The 15241-nt window shown below is 38.8% G+C and overlaps 1 protein-coding gene and 1 pseudogene across 1 annotated transcript in view; both read left to right on the top strand.

Annotated features, from left to right (window-relative positions):
- The window catches only part of Abcb7 (ATP binding cassette subfamily B member 7), a 129966-nt gene that overhangs the window by 30269 nt on the left and 84456 nt on the right, over positions 1–15241 (top strand). The window lies entirely within an intron of this gene.
- Positions 4682–5192, top strand: LOC110286495 (annotated as a pseudogene).

Raw genomic sequence — 15241 nt, 5'->3', positions numbered from 1 at the left:
TATAAAAGTTGTTTGATATAAAACAACAATCAATTGAACAGTCTTATGTAGATGTTTGTCTACAGCAATACTGAAAATACATACGTTGTTCTCAATATAAATTTTAAATAACTCCAAATATATTAAATGTGTGATATTTTAAAATAATCTATCACTATTAATTTTTTTAATGAACTTAAATAGATAAAGTCTTTTTTGTTTGTTTTGGTTTTAGTAGAGCTTAAAATCTTGTCTCTTACTGTGGTACAAACACAAAATAAGAACAGTTTTTGGACATTGGAATTCATTGTAATAAGGCTGTACTTGAATGTCCCTCACATCACCAAAGGATTTTACCTCTATAGTAGCTAAGCTAAGAGTTGACAGTTCTGCTGCGCCAAGGAATAAATTGTAGGCACGATTATTTGGGTACAGATTTCCTGCTATGGTCAAAGCTATTTGACTTGAGTGATTGTCATCATTCTCAGCCATCAGGGAACAGGTTACATTCATTTAAGAAATGGTGTGCGTATTAAGATGGTCTATCCATGAAGTCATTCATCAACTGTTTCAATGAACAGTGGTTCCACTTGGAGGGTGGCACAAACATTAGGTGAGGGTAAGATTGTTGTTCATTGGCTGTGATGATTTTGAAAAGCATTCATCTCAGAATAAGAGTAATTTATAAAGTCCTCTTCTTCAAAATTGATACAGTAATTATCAATATCAAACAAAGCCTTCAGTCTCACTCTTTGCTGTTCTCTTACAAGCCGTCCCCAAATTAATTGTCTCCATTTCTTTTGACTGTATAAATAATTTTGAAATATGCAGTTGTGAAGCATGGTGAGGTCAGACCGTAGTCTATATCAAAAGGACACAGTCTTCACCAGATTCGAATAAACACCAAGTGATCTGAGAGCTACTTTTGCTTTGTTCATGTGTTCCTTTGTATGACACCAAGATTCTTCTTTATTTCTAACAACTTTAACTTTTGTACTTTAACAGCTTAAGTTGTCACTTACTGTAGAAAAACTGTGTGAACAGCAAGTAATGAGGTTTTAGAGCTAATATGGCTTTCAGCTTATTATCATAGCCTATAATATAGCATTTACATTCATTAAAACAGCTGAAAACATAATGTAGTTTTCTTTTATTAAGCTTACTTTGATTTTTGACTTACTAATTTTGAAATTGCAGAAGGCCTTGTAAAAATTCTACTTAAAAATAGAGCTTTAGTGAATAAAAACACAGATTTCAGTGGTTGTTGTATTGGAAAGCCAACTGTTTTATTCTTTTCAAGTTTCATTTAACTAAACTTTGTTAATATTATTTGGATGACATTTTCAATGGCTTGTTAACTTGTGTTTTAGTTGCCAGCAAAGACAGTTGCTTTTTTTAAGTTCAAGAAGTGATTTTACATGGAATCATAAGGGTTTTGTTTTTTTTTTAAATCTCATCACTAAAAGAAACGGTGGGGATAATGCATTCTGCTTTACTAATTATACAGTTGAGAAACCAAAGAATCATGTAGTTGTTAGAATAGTGACATAATGAATGAACCAGAGCTGTCACTCATGTTCTAGAGTTCACTGTCTTCACAATCCAGTGTATGAAGCTTTCCTCCTATGCTTGAAACCATCTGGAAAGTTAAGAAGTTGAACCATTTTTGTAAAAGATTTGTTAGTAATAGAAATATCAACTTATATCAGATGTACTGTCTATTCTTTGCTTACTTGACAGACTTCCATAAAAAGACTATATTGTGTGCCAACAAAGGTGGTCTCTGGAAATCACAGGAGACAGAATTTTTTTTCCCTTCATTGATACAGTAAACCAAATTAATGAGGCAATGGACACATAGACATGAAATGATGCCAAAAAGTAAAGATCCAGGGCTGGGGTTGTGGCTTGGTTGTTATACCTAACATGTATGTATGGGGACTTGGGTTTAAGCTCTCAAATTTCAAGAACAAGATTTTAAGTGCGAAATTGGAAAAGTGACAAGTGCTATACACAGAAATACATGCTGCCATAAGACTTAATGCAGAGATTTATTAAGAAAGAGCAAAGTTCTTGGCCATAGGGATCCTTAGTTGAAGGGTGAATATGAGTTAATTGGAGCAAAGAAGCAAAAGGAGAGAATTCCAGGCAGAGAAAAATACTTGTACGAAAGCTTTATGTTCTTTTGTGAGTACGATGGCACAGCGTACAGTGGTACAAGAGAACACTGGAATGCTGGGGATGTGGCTTCTTTGGTAGAATCCTGCCTAACATGCCAGAGCTCTGGGTTCAATCCTGTGCACTGCCTAAATTGAGCATATTAGCACTCTAGAGGTGTAGGCAGGAAGATCAGAAATTCAAGGTCATCTTTTATTATATATTCCAGCCTAGAATATCTGAGACTCTCTCTCTCTCTCTCTCTCTCCCTCTCTCCCTCTCTCCTTCTCTCCCTCTCTCCCTCTCTCCCTTTCTCTCTCTCTGTCTCTCTCTCTAGAGAGAGAGAGACAGAGAGAGAGAGCGCGCTCAGTGGTTAAGAGAAGTTGCTGCTCTTATAGGGAACCTGGGTTCAGTTCCCAGAACTTCTCTACATGCTACCTCACAGCTCTCACAACTGACTGTAACTCTAGTTCCAAGGGATCTATCACCCTCTTCTGTACTCTTGGGAACCACCAAGCACACATATGGCACACAGGCATACATGCAAGCAAAGCATCTATATACATGAATAAAATCTTAAAAGAAAAGTTGTTGTGGGCCTATTATGAGTCACATTAAGAAGCTGACTACTCTTAGTAACTATAGCAACCTATTCTTAGGTAATTATGAGTTATTCAAGATATCAAAAGGAAGTTTTTGCCTTAGGGTTGAAATGAGGGTGAAGATAATTTTTAAGAGCCTCAATTGATGCTTAAACATGATCTGTGTGTCTTACAATTTGTTTGTTTGTTTGTTTGGAGACTGAGGGTCTCATTCTATATCCCAGGCTAGTTTTGAACTCAGGTTCTTTTTACCTCAGTCTCAAAAGTTGTTGGAAATTACAAATATTAGCTACTAAATCCAATTTATACATAGAGTTTTATTCGATAAATATATAATCAGTATAGGCTAGTACAAAAATTTTAAAATAATTTCATGTCTTACAAAGATGACATTTGGGTCATAGAAAATATAATGAGGGGGCATTTTTACAGTATAAATAGCAAATATGCATATCAATAATAAATTAATGTAGGATTTTGAGACCCATTTGGCCAAAGAAAAACTTTAGTGAAGTAAATTAACTTTGAATACATGGAGAAAAATGCTAAATTATTCAACATTGTTGATTTAAAACATATTAGTAGATTTAGCAGAGTTTAATAAAAATCCTCAAAGATTTTTTTAAAGGTGATCTTGATGAGATTATTTTGATAACCTCTCTGGAACAGTAAACTAGGGAAATAAGCCAAGAATATTTTGGAAGAGTTATATAATGCAGGTGCATTTGTAAGGAGAGACTGATTCCATCAGCTATTAGACTGTATTAATAGTATGTTAATAGCTTATGAATAGGCAGGCACATTAACATGAGCAAATATGAAATGATCTATATGTAAATAAAATATAGATGTTGGAACATTCTTCAATATTCATATCACTAGAGTTAGATGTTAGAACCAACCCCAAACTGTTCGTGGATTAGTTAGTAAAGATCAGATCAAACCTTTAAATAATGAAAAGTGATAAACATATTTATTCCCAGAGAAAGAATGGATTTTTTAAAGAATAAGAACAAAGGAATAAACAAATGAAATGAACAAATTTGATGAGGTAAAATGTTTGAGCCAGGGTTTCTCTGTGTAGTCCTAGCTGTCCTGGAACTCCTGTAAACAAAGCTAGCCTTGAACTCACAGAGATCCACCTGTTTCCGCCTCCTCAGTGCTAGGATTAAAGGTATGTGGTACCATGCCCAGCCTGTATAAAATGTCTTTGTCAAATATGACTAGAAAACCTAAATGTTTAAAACCGGCTAGGCCCAGTAACTTGATGTCCACAATGTATAAAGGCCTTTTTGAGACTATCAAAAATTCAGGAAGAAACAAAGAATTGGAACATCTTCTGGATATATGCCCAGGAGAGGAATTGCTGGATCCTCAGGTAGTACTATGTCCAATTTTCTGGGGACCTGCCAAACTGATTTCTAGAGTGGTTATACCAGCTTGCAATGGAGGAGTGCTCCTCTTTCTCCACATCCTCCTTAGCATCTGCTGTCTGACTGGTGTGAGGTGGAATCTCAGGGTTGTTTGCATTTGCATTTCCCTGACTAAGGATGTTGAACATTTCTTTAGGCGCTTCTCAGCCAATCGGTATTCCTTAGCTGAGAATTCTTTGTTTAGCTCTCTACCCCATTTTTAAATAGGGTTATTTGGTTTTCTGTAGTCTTAACTTCTTATGTTCATAGCAGCCTTATTTATATGGCCTTCAACAGAGGAATGGGTACAGAAAATGTGGTACATTTACACAGTGGAGTACTACTCAGCTATTAAAAACAATGACTTCGTCCTTCTGGCTGTGGGGACGTTCGGAGTGGACACAGCGGTTGCCGGTTCCCATTATGTTCCTGACTGGAATGCTGTCCGCTTTGATCACCATTGGTGTTACCCATCCCTGATCTCCTGGTGGAGGTAGTGTTATAGCCTCTAAGGAGAGAATTCCCACACCCATGGCTGGGGTTTTGCACTCCATGTTCCAGAGGCCTCCAGGCAGACTACAGACTGTGAAGAAAGGTGCAGAATCTCTCATTGGTACAGAATGGATTTGTCACAAATTTACCAAATCAAGAATTCCAGATAAACTGTTTCAGCCTAAACCTGAAGATAATGGAAAGTATGGTGGGGACCCCCAGAACCCTCATAAACTGTACATTGTCACAAGAATAAGAAGTACAAAGAGGCATCCATACTGGGAAAAAGATACCATCAAGATGCTCGGACTACAGAAGGCACACAGCCATCAAATTCACAAGAACATCCCGTCGGTGAACGCAAAGCTGAAAGTGGTTAAACACTTGATACGCATCCAGCCCCTGAAACTGCTACAGAGACTTCCCACAGAAGAGACCATGTCCAGCACCTGCCTCAAGAGCACGGGGGAGTTGGTCATACAATGGCATCTGAAGCCCGTGGAGCAGGAAGTGAAGTCCTGACTCCACACACCATTCTCATTAAAGTGTATGTTCATCCAGTCAAAGAAACAAAAACAAAAGAAAACCCAATGACTTCATGAAATTCATGGGCAAATGGATAGAACTAGAAAATATCATCCTAAATGAGGTAACCCAATCACAATAGAGCACACATGATATGCACTCACTGATAAGTGGATATTAGCCCAAAAGCTCAGAATACCCACGATGCAATTTACAGACCACATGAAAAGAAGAAGGAAGACCAAAGTGTGGATACTTCAGTCCTTCTTAGAAGGGGGATCAAAATACCCATGGGAGGAGATAAGAGACAAAGTTTGGAGCAGAGACTGAAGAAAAGGCCATCCAAAGACTGCCCCACCTGGGGATCCATCCCATATACAGTTACCAAACCCAGACACTATTGTGGATGCCAACAAGTGCTTGCTGACAGGAGCCTGATACAGCTGTCTCCTGAAACAGTGCCTGACAAATACAGAGGTGGATACCCACAGCCAACCATGAGACTGAGTACAGGGTCCCCAGTGGAGGAGCTAGAGAAAGGACCCAAGGAGCTGAAGGTGTTTGCAGCTCCATAAGAGGAACAACAATATGAACCAACCAGTACCCCCAGAGTTCCCAGTGACTAAACCACCAACCAAAGAGTACACAAGGAGATACTCATGGCTCCAGCCAGTAGAGGATGGCCTTGTAGGACATCAATGAGAGGAGAAGCCTTTGGTCTTGTGAATGCTCAATGCCCCAGTGTAGGGGAATGCCAGGACAGAGAAGCGGGAGTTGGTGGGTTAGTGAGCAGGGCGAGGGGGGATGGGATAGGGGGGTTTTTGGAGGGGAAATGAGGTAAGGGAATAAAATTTGAAATGTAAATAAAGGAGATATATAATAAAAAAGAAACAAAGAGTTATTAATCAAGCTGTTCATAGAGCAAGAACCATGAAATGCAGTCACTGAATACATGAAAAGATGATCGATTTCATTTGTAAAATCAGAAATGAGGTACAAAGAGCAATACAGTAGGCTATTTGGTATTGCTCAGTGGAGAAACATTAGCCTAGCACACACAGGCCCTAGGTTTAATCTAGGTGAAATCTTTTTCCATCAGTTCTATTGACCATCATGTCTGGCCTCAGTAGGAGAGCAAGTGCCTAACCTTGCAGAGACTTGTAGTGCCAGGGTGGGGGCGTATTCAGGGGGAGACCTCACCCACCCACCGGAGGAGAAAGGGAAGGGAGGGAGGGGGGAAGGATTGTGGGAGGGGGTGGTGGGGGAGGGGCAGTGAATAAGTAAAGAATAATTTTAAAAATCTAGTATTACATTAGATATAACAGTTCTAATATATTTTTAATATATTGTACTGAAAGTTTACAGTGAGCAGTTACTGAATAAATGATGAATAATGATGAAAATAGATCTACATATGCCAGTGTTGGGGTAATAACTCTTAGGCACTGTTATTGGAGATGTATTGGCATGACATTTCTGAGGGTGTAGTGTGTCATTTTCTTCCTTTATGTTTTAATTCTTTGTCTAGACTGAAGACTGAACAAAATATAGACTAGCTTCCCATATGGTGCCACAAATAGGCAGTGGGATCACATAATGATTACTTCCACCTTCAAGCTTTGGTCATTTCATGGTGTCCCACAGTACTTATATATTCCTATTATGTGTTTAATTTTTTCATAATCTTCGCTTGAGTGATTCAGTTTATCTACTTTATCTTTATATCCTGTACTGGCTAGTTTTGTGTCAACTTGACACAGCTGGAGTTATCACAGAGAAAGGAGCTTCAGTTGAGGAAATGCCTCCATGAGATACAACTGTAAGGCCTTTTCTCAATTAGTGATCAAGGGGGAAAGGCCCCTTGTGGGTGGGACCATCTGTGGGCTGGTAGTCTTGGGTTCTATAAGAGAGTAGGCTGAGCAAGCCGGAGGAAGCACGCCAATAAAGAACATCCCTCCATGGCCTCTGCATCAGCTCCTGCTTTCTGACCTGCTTGAGTTCCAGTCCTGACTTCCTTTAGTGATGAACAGCAACATGGAACTGTAAGCTGAATAAACCCTTTCCTCCCCAACTTGCTTCTTGGTCATGATGTTTATGCAGGAATAGAAACCCTGACTAAGACATATCCTGATATTTTTTTCTTCTTTTTGATACCTTCTACTGGTAAGGCTTCCCTGAATTTTCTACATTTTCATTGAGTTTTCCAGTTCCATCTTCATTTCAGCCTGAGTTCTCTTCAGTATTTCTGTCTCTTTACTGAATTCAGTTTTCAAATCCTGAATTTTCTTCACTCCTATTACTTCATATGTTTGTATCCCCTTGTTATCCTACTTAATTTCATTAAGCTCCATTTATGTATTCTTTAAACTTGAATTCTTTGATAAAATTTATGAATTAAAAAAATTCTGGGGTTCATTAGGGCTAATGGGCTTGAGGGGACCAAATCATCCTGACCTTTCATATTATTTGTATTTCTGTGACATGAGCTGGGCCTGCAGATTCCTTCTTTTGGTAGTGTATCTGAAGTGAGGTTCTAGCCTTCTGCACATTGGGACAATGCAGGAGGTAGGCCAGGAGCAGCCAGTGCTTGAAGTGCTGAGTTAAGAGTTAGGCTTAGGAGTATAGAGATGGCCTTAGGGCTAGTGAGGAACATGGGAGCTTAGTAGGCAGTGATGGTTCATAAGCTACCTTCATCTTAAGTTTTGAAGCAATGTCTCTCAATGAATCTGGAGCTCACTCACTTTAATAGACTGCTGTCCATCAAGCTCCAAGGATCAGCTTGCCTCCCTGCCGTATTCTGGGGTTGCAGATATGGACCCTTACTTACACTGCAGTTTTACTTGGACACTGGAGATACAAACTCACTCACAGTTGTGTAACAAACATTTTCTTACTGAATCTACACAGCCACCAAGTATGTTGTTTTCTCTATGTATCATACAAATATGTATATATGTGTGTGTGTATACACACACACACACATACATACATATACACAAAAAAAAACCCAAGAAAACCAGGACACAAAATTCAATAGGCCAAACGATTTTAATATTTAAAATTAAAATCTGAGGTTAGCCTTGAACTCAAAATCTTCTATATTACCAGTGCTAGAATTACACTGTGTCTGGATCAAAATAAAAAAAAATATATATATATATATTTACTTTATGTGCATTGGTGTTTTGCCTGCATGTGCGTCTGTGTGAAGGTATAGGAACTCCTGGAGTTGAAGTTACAGACAGTGATGAGCTGCTATGTGGATGCAGAGAATTGAACCTAGGTCCTCTGGAAGAACAGCCAATGCTCTTAACCACTCCAGCTCCCAAATTTAATTTTTAATTGACACATACATATTCATGAGGTGCACTGATAATTCTATACATATTCAGTGTGTAATGGTCAGAATAGGGTATTTAGCATTCTCCAGTCCTTCAACTATGAAAAAAAATGTATGTGTGAGAAATAGGATTAAACTGGTTATGTTGGTCCATGCCTTTAATCCTAGCACTTGGAAGGCAAAGGCAGATGGTTCGTTGTAAGTTTGAGGATGGCCTAATGTGAGTTCCAGGACAGCCAGGGTGATGGAGAGAGACCATGTCTCAAAAGGGAGGGAGGTAGGAAGGAAGTCAGGGAGGGAGGAAGGAAGGAAGATAGGAAGGGGGAAGAAAGATAAGAAGGAAGGAAAGATGGTTAAACGAAATCCTACTCGACTATAAAAGAATTGTCTGTCTTTTGGTGGTAGGATGATGGATGCATGCTTCTTTTCTGTTCTGTTTTCCAAATGTTCTGTAATGAACCTGACTTGTTTTTGTGATACTGCAGTTAAAATAAACATGCAGTTTAAGATTCCAGTTATCATTTCCCTTTTGTTGTATCCTTCCAGTTTCTCAGGGAAGCAGCTGGTAGAATCTGAGCTGCTTGCCCATGATGCTTGATAAAATTATAAGATGCACACACACAGGAGGTGACTTTAGCTTGTTTGTCCTGTGATCCATGGTATATACTGAACATATGGAAGTTAAACGTTTTTAACCTTTATGAGGTTAGGTCATAGAGCTAACACTAACTCTTAACAGTTCCAGAGTAAAGTTTTAAAGAATACAAGAATTTGCTATAAAGGAAGGGAAAATGATGAAAAAAAATTGTCTTGGTTTCTTTACTCTTGTTCTTTGAAAGTCTCAGCCTGCAGCCCAAGCTGGCCTGGAATTTGTCATCTTTCTCAGCCTCCTGAGTGCACTGGGGTTCCAGGTGTGTGCCATCAATGCCTGGCTTTTGGCCTTGATTTCTGCTGTCTAATGATACTATTGATTCTAGACTCCTTTTCCTGTCCTTTCCTTATCCTGCTTCAAGGGATGGATTCAGCTAAATAGCAAAGGAGAAAACATTTTAGGCAAGAGAGCTGATGTCTATAGAAGTTCAAGCATGTTTGAAGGATAAGTGGGTGTAATCCTCCTTCAGCACCTATGGAGGGTTGGAACCATAATTTAGGGGAGCCCTGGTAAGGGAGCACTAAGATTTTCTAATACTTAAATCCCTTATGTAAAATACCATAGTAGTTGCATCCACAATTATCTCCCTGTATACTTTATGCAATCTCTAGATTGCTATTTGACACATGTAAATGCTTTGTAAGTCATTGTTAGGAATTTTAGGGAATAACACTTTAAGGAATAACTGGGGGGAAAGCCTTATATGTTAGTATAAATGCAGTTTGATCCTGGGTTGGTTGAATCATGAGCAAGGAATCTGTTGATCAGGAGTGTCTATTATGTGTCATTTTGAATTAAGTGTTGACTTTATGAAATGGAGCTAGGAGAAATATGTTTTAAAAGGTTAGAGGCTGGAGAGATGGCTCAGAGCTGTTAAGGACTATAGCTAATCTTGCAGAGTACCCAGTTTGAAGCCCTAGCACCCACATAGCAGCTCACAGTCACCTGTAATTCCACTTCCAGGGGATCCAACACCTGCTTCTAGCCTCTACAAGTACTAGGTATACGCATACATACATTCAGGCAAAACAACTATACACATAAAATTTAAAAGTCATTTTAAAAAAACAAGTAAGGGGGGTTGAGTGATAAAGCAGGAATAAAGACCTAGGTCCCAACCTCAGTACTATTAAGAAAAACAAATCTTGGTAATAAGAGATTAATTGGTGTTCAAGTTGGCACAGAATTTGAATAGTAATCACAGGTGTTGCAGATAATAGCGAGTCACTTGAAGTAACATAGAAGGGTGAATTTTTTCCCTTTTAGAAAGAGACAATTTTTCAGACAGGGTTCCACTATATATCCCAAACTGGCCTGGAATGCCTCTGTAACCCAGGCTGGCCTTGCACTTAGCATTCTGCCTCAGCCTCCTAAATACTGGATTATAGGCAGGAACTAGCATGCCTGACTAGGACAGAAGTTTTAAAGGGTTTTAAGAAGATGAATTTTCAGTTGTGTATAGTTGTGGTTCACAAATGTGGGCTTGAGTTTAGGGATTGTAATAGCTAAATCAGAATTACCTTGTGGTCTTTGGATTCATAGAAGCTAGATGTAGTGGCTTAGGAGGTTGAGGCAGTGCTGTGAAGTGAGTTCAGGACCAGCCTGGGCTACATAAGGCGCCCCTTTCTCAGAATGAAAAGAAGGGAAAGACAAAGGAAAAGAAAAGGAAGCTGAGGAAAGGGGGGTGAGACATGTTTTATATATCAAATTTTTTGATAATAGCTAGAAAATGATATACAAATTTTCTTTAATTTCTATCATTATTAATACTTTGTTTAGAAGAATATATATGAACACTTTTGTCAAGACTTATAAAGAAAAATTCTTAAGTAGACAAAAGTAAAAGAAGCATGTATTTGACTAACCCAATCACCCACTTAGACTTTGTGTATATATATATATATATATATATATATATATATATATACACATCAAATATGTGTAGCTGCAGAATACATCTTCCTTTTTTTTCTCTCAGAACTTATGTGTATATACCTCCTCATCTACATTTCTATTTTTGTAGTTTCAGTTGTTATCTTTGCTCACTTTCATTCTGAAAATACTAAGGGGGAAAACTCCAGAATTAAATGGACCGAAGTTTTATGTGCCATTCTTAGTGTAAGGAAGTCTAGCGCTATCATGCTACTACATGAATCATCCTTTTTGTTGTTTTAGTTACTTTCCTTTTGGCTATGACAAAATACACATCACAAGCAACTTAAGGGAAGAGGGGTTTATTTGTTTATGATTGAGAGTATTCAGTCCATCATGTCAATGAGCCTGGTGGTATAACTAGCTCTTGTCCATGGCAGTGCAACTTGCAGTGGCTTCTTTTCACATGGCATAGACCAAAAAGCTTGGGCAGCAAACAGTGGCCCACTATAATCTACAATACTTACTCCATAGTGGCCTACTTGTGCCCCAAAGGTTTCATTACCTCTCAAAACAGTGCCCACCACCTGGGGACTAAGTGTTCAAGAATATAAGCGTGTTGTGGGCATCTTGCATTCAAACCATAACACTGTTTTTTCTTTATTGTATGTGCTATTAGGCCATTAGTCATTTAGCTTCCTGGGTTATCTGATAGAGTATCACACTGCTTATCTGATATTATTCTTATGTAGTACTGTCTTCCAAAACACTAGAGTAGTGATTCTGACAATTTGAATATGCCAATAATATATCAAGCCTCAGAGCACTACCTGTAAAAGATAACAATTTACAACGTAATGAGGGATAAAATATATATGTAAGTTGAAGTTGTGAATGAAACTGTTTGTATAAGGTTTGGTACTGTTCAGTGGCAGTAGAAATATGCCCGCCCCCTGGAGATAAAGAAGGGAGTGCTGTGTGTAAAAGGGTTCCCCAATCTAGTTTCTCCAATCCTTGTTAGTATTCATTTGTCCTTTGTATTTCAGCTGTATTGGTAGACATGGAATGGTGTTTTATTGTGCTTTCAACTTGCAGTCTTCTAATGGCTAATAGTTTTGAGCCTCTTTTCTTAGACTTTTGTAGACTTATTTTGGAGAAACATCTATTGAATGTTTTTTATGTTTGGTTATTCTTTCTCATGTTATAAATGTACATTTTTATTTTTGATATCTCCCTTCCTAGTGATATAATTTTCATGCTTAGTCTCTTGTTGTGTGAATTGTCTCATAATTTGAAGCCCAAAGTTTTAAATTTTTGAATATGTTCAGTTTATCCAAATGTTTTCTTTTATTGCTAATGCTTTTGATATCTTGTGTACTAAACTTTTGCCTAACCCAAGGTCATGATCAGATTCTCAGTGTGCTTCCTTCTAGGACTTTTATGGTTCATATTCTTTCAGGCTATTTTGAGAGTTATGTATGTGGATATGGTTATACTGGGAGTATTTGATGAAAAAGATGGTTTTTGTCTATTTTTCTGTTCATGGCATCTATACAGAAGTCAACCTAAAATGTTACATATTTATTTCTGAAATCTCAGTTCTATTCTATCAAACTATACCACTGTCTTGATTACTGGAGTTTTGTGATAGCTTTTGGAATTGGTAAGTATCGTTTCATTTTCTTCTTCATGGATATTGTTCTAGGTCCTCTTTGTCTATGTTCAATTTTGTCATTTTATCTTGAATCTTTTTTGTCATTTCTGATTTTTAACATTTTCTTTTCGCACTTCACTTTTTGTTTTTTGAATTTTTTTTGGTAGTGCTGATGGTCTCTAGTGCTAGATGACTCTGCTATCACTGAGCTTTATCAAACCCCACCCTTCCTTATAACGGTATTCATTTTTTATTCTTGGTTTTTCCAGATTTGAGCTTCTAAAATATTATTTTCTTTTTAAATTTTTATTTTATTTTTTACATTCCATATTTCATTCTTGCCCCCCCTCCGTTCTCTCTGTCTGCTCCACATCCCACACCTCCTCCCCACCCCACCCTGTCTCCACGTGAATGCCCTCATCCCCCACCCCACCTGACCTCTAAACTCCCTGGGGCCTCCAGTCCCTTCAGGGTTAGATACATCATCTCTGAATGAACACAGACCCAGCAGTTCTCTGCTGTATATGTGTTGGGGGCCTCATATCAGCTGGTATATGCTGTCTGTTTGGTGGTCCATTGTTTGAGAGATCTCGGGGGTCCAGATTAATGGAGACTCCTGGTCCTCTTACAGGATCGCCCTTCTCAGCATCTTTCACCCTTCCCTAATTCAACAACAGGGATCAGCTGCTTCTGTCCATTGGTTGGGTGCAAATACCTGCATCTGACTCTTTCAGTTGCTTGTTGAAAGGCAGTCATGCTAGGTCCCTTTTTGTGAGCTCTCCATAGCCTCAGTAATAGTGTCAGGCATTGGAACCTCCCCTTGAGCTGGATCCCACTTTGGGCCTGTCTCTGGACCTTCTTTTCCTCAGGCTCCTCTTCATTTCCATCCCTGTAATTCTTTCAGACAGGAACAATTATGGGTCAGAGGTGTTTCTGTGGGATGGCAACCCCACCCCTCACTTGATGTCCTGTATTCCAGCTAGAGGTAGGCTCTACAAGTTCCCTCTCCCTACTGTTGGGCATTTCATCTAAGATCCCTTCCCTTTGAGTCCTGAGAGTCTCTCACCTCCCAGGTCTCTGGTGCATTCTGGAGGGTCACCCCAAGCTCATATCTCCTGAGGTTGCCTATTTCCATTCTTTCTGCTGGCTCTCAGGGCTTCAGTCCTTTTTCCTCACCTAATACCATATCAGATTTCCCTTCCCCACATACGCCCCCTACCCCGTCCACTTTCCCTCCCAGATCCCTCCCTCCCTCCCCAATTCAGATTGCTTTCTTCTCTTTCCCAAGTAGGACTGAGGCATCCCTAGTTGGGCACTTCAGCTTGTTGACCGTTTTGAGTTCTGTGGACTGTAACTTGGGCATTCTGTATAGTTTTGTTTGTTTTGATTAGTTTTGTTTTGTTTTTGGCTAATATCTACTTATTAGTGAGTACATACCATGCATGTCCTTCTGGGTCTGAGTTACCTCACTCAGAATGGTATTTTCTAGGTACATCGATTTGCCTTCAAAACTCAGGATGTCCTCGTTCATTAATAATAGCTGAGTAGTATTCCATTGTGTAAATGAACCACATTTTCTGTATCCATTTTTCTGTTGTGGGCCAGCTGGGTTATTTCCAGCTTCTGGCTATCACAAATAATGCCATAATGAACATAGTGGAACACGTGCCCCTCTGGCATAGCTGGGTCTTCAGGTAGATCTATTTCCAATTTTCTGAGGAACCTCCAGATTGATTTCCAGAGTGGTTGTACCAGTTTGCAATCCCACCAGCAAAGAAGGAGTGTTCCTCTTTCTCCACATCCTCTCCAACAGGTGTTGTCACCTGTGGTTTTGATCTTAGCCATTCTGATTGGTGTAAGGTGAAATCACAGGGTCATTTTGTTTTGCATTTCTCTGATCGCTAAGGACTTTGAACATTTCCTTAGGTGCTTCTCAGCCATTCGAGATTCCTTAGTTGTGAATTCTCAGTTTAGTTCTGTACCCCATTTTTAATTGGGTTGTTTGGTTTTTTTTTTTTTTTTTTGGTGATTAACTTCTTGAGTTCTTTATATATTTTGGATATTAGCCCTCTATTGGATGTGGGGTTTGTGAAGATTTTTTCCCAATCTGTAGGTTGCCAATTTGTCTTATCTACTATGTCCTTTTTCTTACAGAAGCTTTCCAGTTTCATAAGGTCCTATTTATCAATTGCTGATCTTAGACCATGAGCCATTGGAGTTCTGTTTAGGAAATTTCCCCCTGTGCCAATGAGTTCAAGGCTCTTTCCCATGTTATCTTCTATTAGATTCAGTGTATCTGGTTTTATGTTGAGGTCTTTGATCCACTTGGACTTGAGCTTTGTGCAAGGTGACAAATATTAGTCTACTTTCATTCTTCTACATACAGCCAGCCACTTAGACTTATTTCTGGGTCTTCAGTTCTATTCCATTGATCAACATGTCTGTCTCTGTACTAATACCATGCAGTTTTTATCACTATTGCTCTGTAGTAAAGGTTGAGGTCAGGGATGGTGAATCCCCCAGCTATTCTTTGATTGTTAAGAATTGTTTTTGCTA

The sequence above is a fragment of the Mus caroli genome, chromosome X (assembly GCF_900094665.2).
Source record: "Mus caroli chromosome X, CAROLI_EIJ_v1.1, whole genome shotgun sequence".
Lineage (NCBI taxonomy): Eukaryota > Metazoa > Chordata > Mammalia > Rodentia > Muridae > Mus > Mus caroli.
The sequence above is the reverse complement of the archived record's forward strand: the minus strand, read 5'-3'. Positions and strand labels throughout refer to the sequence as shown.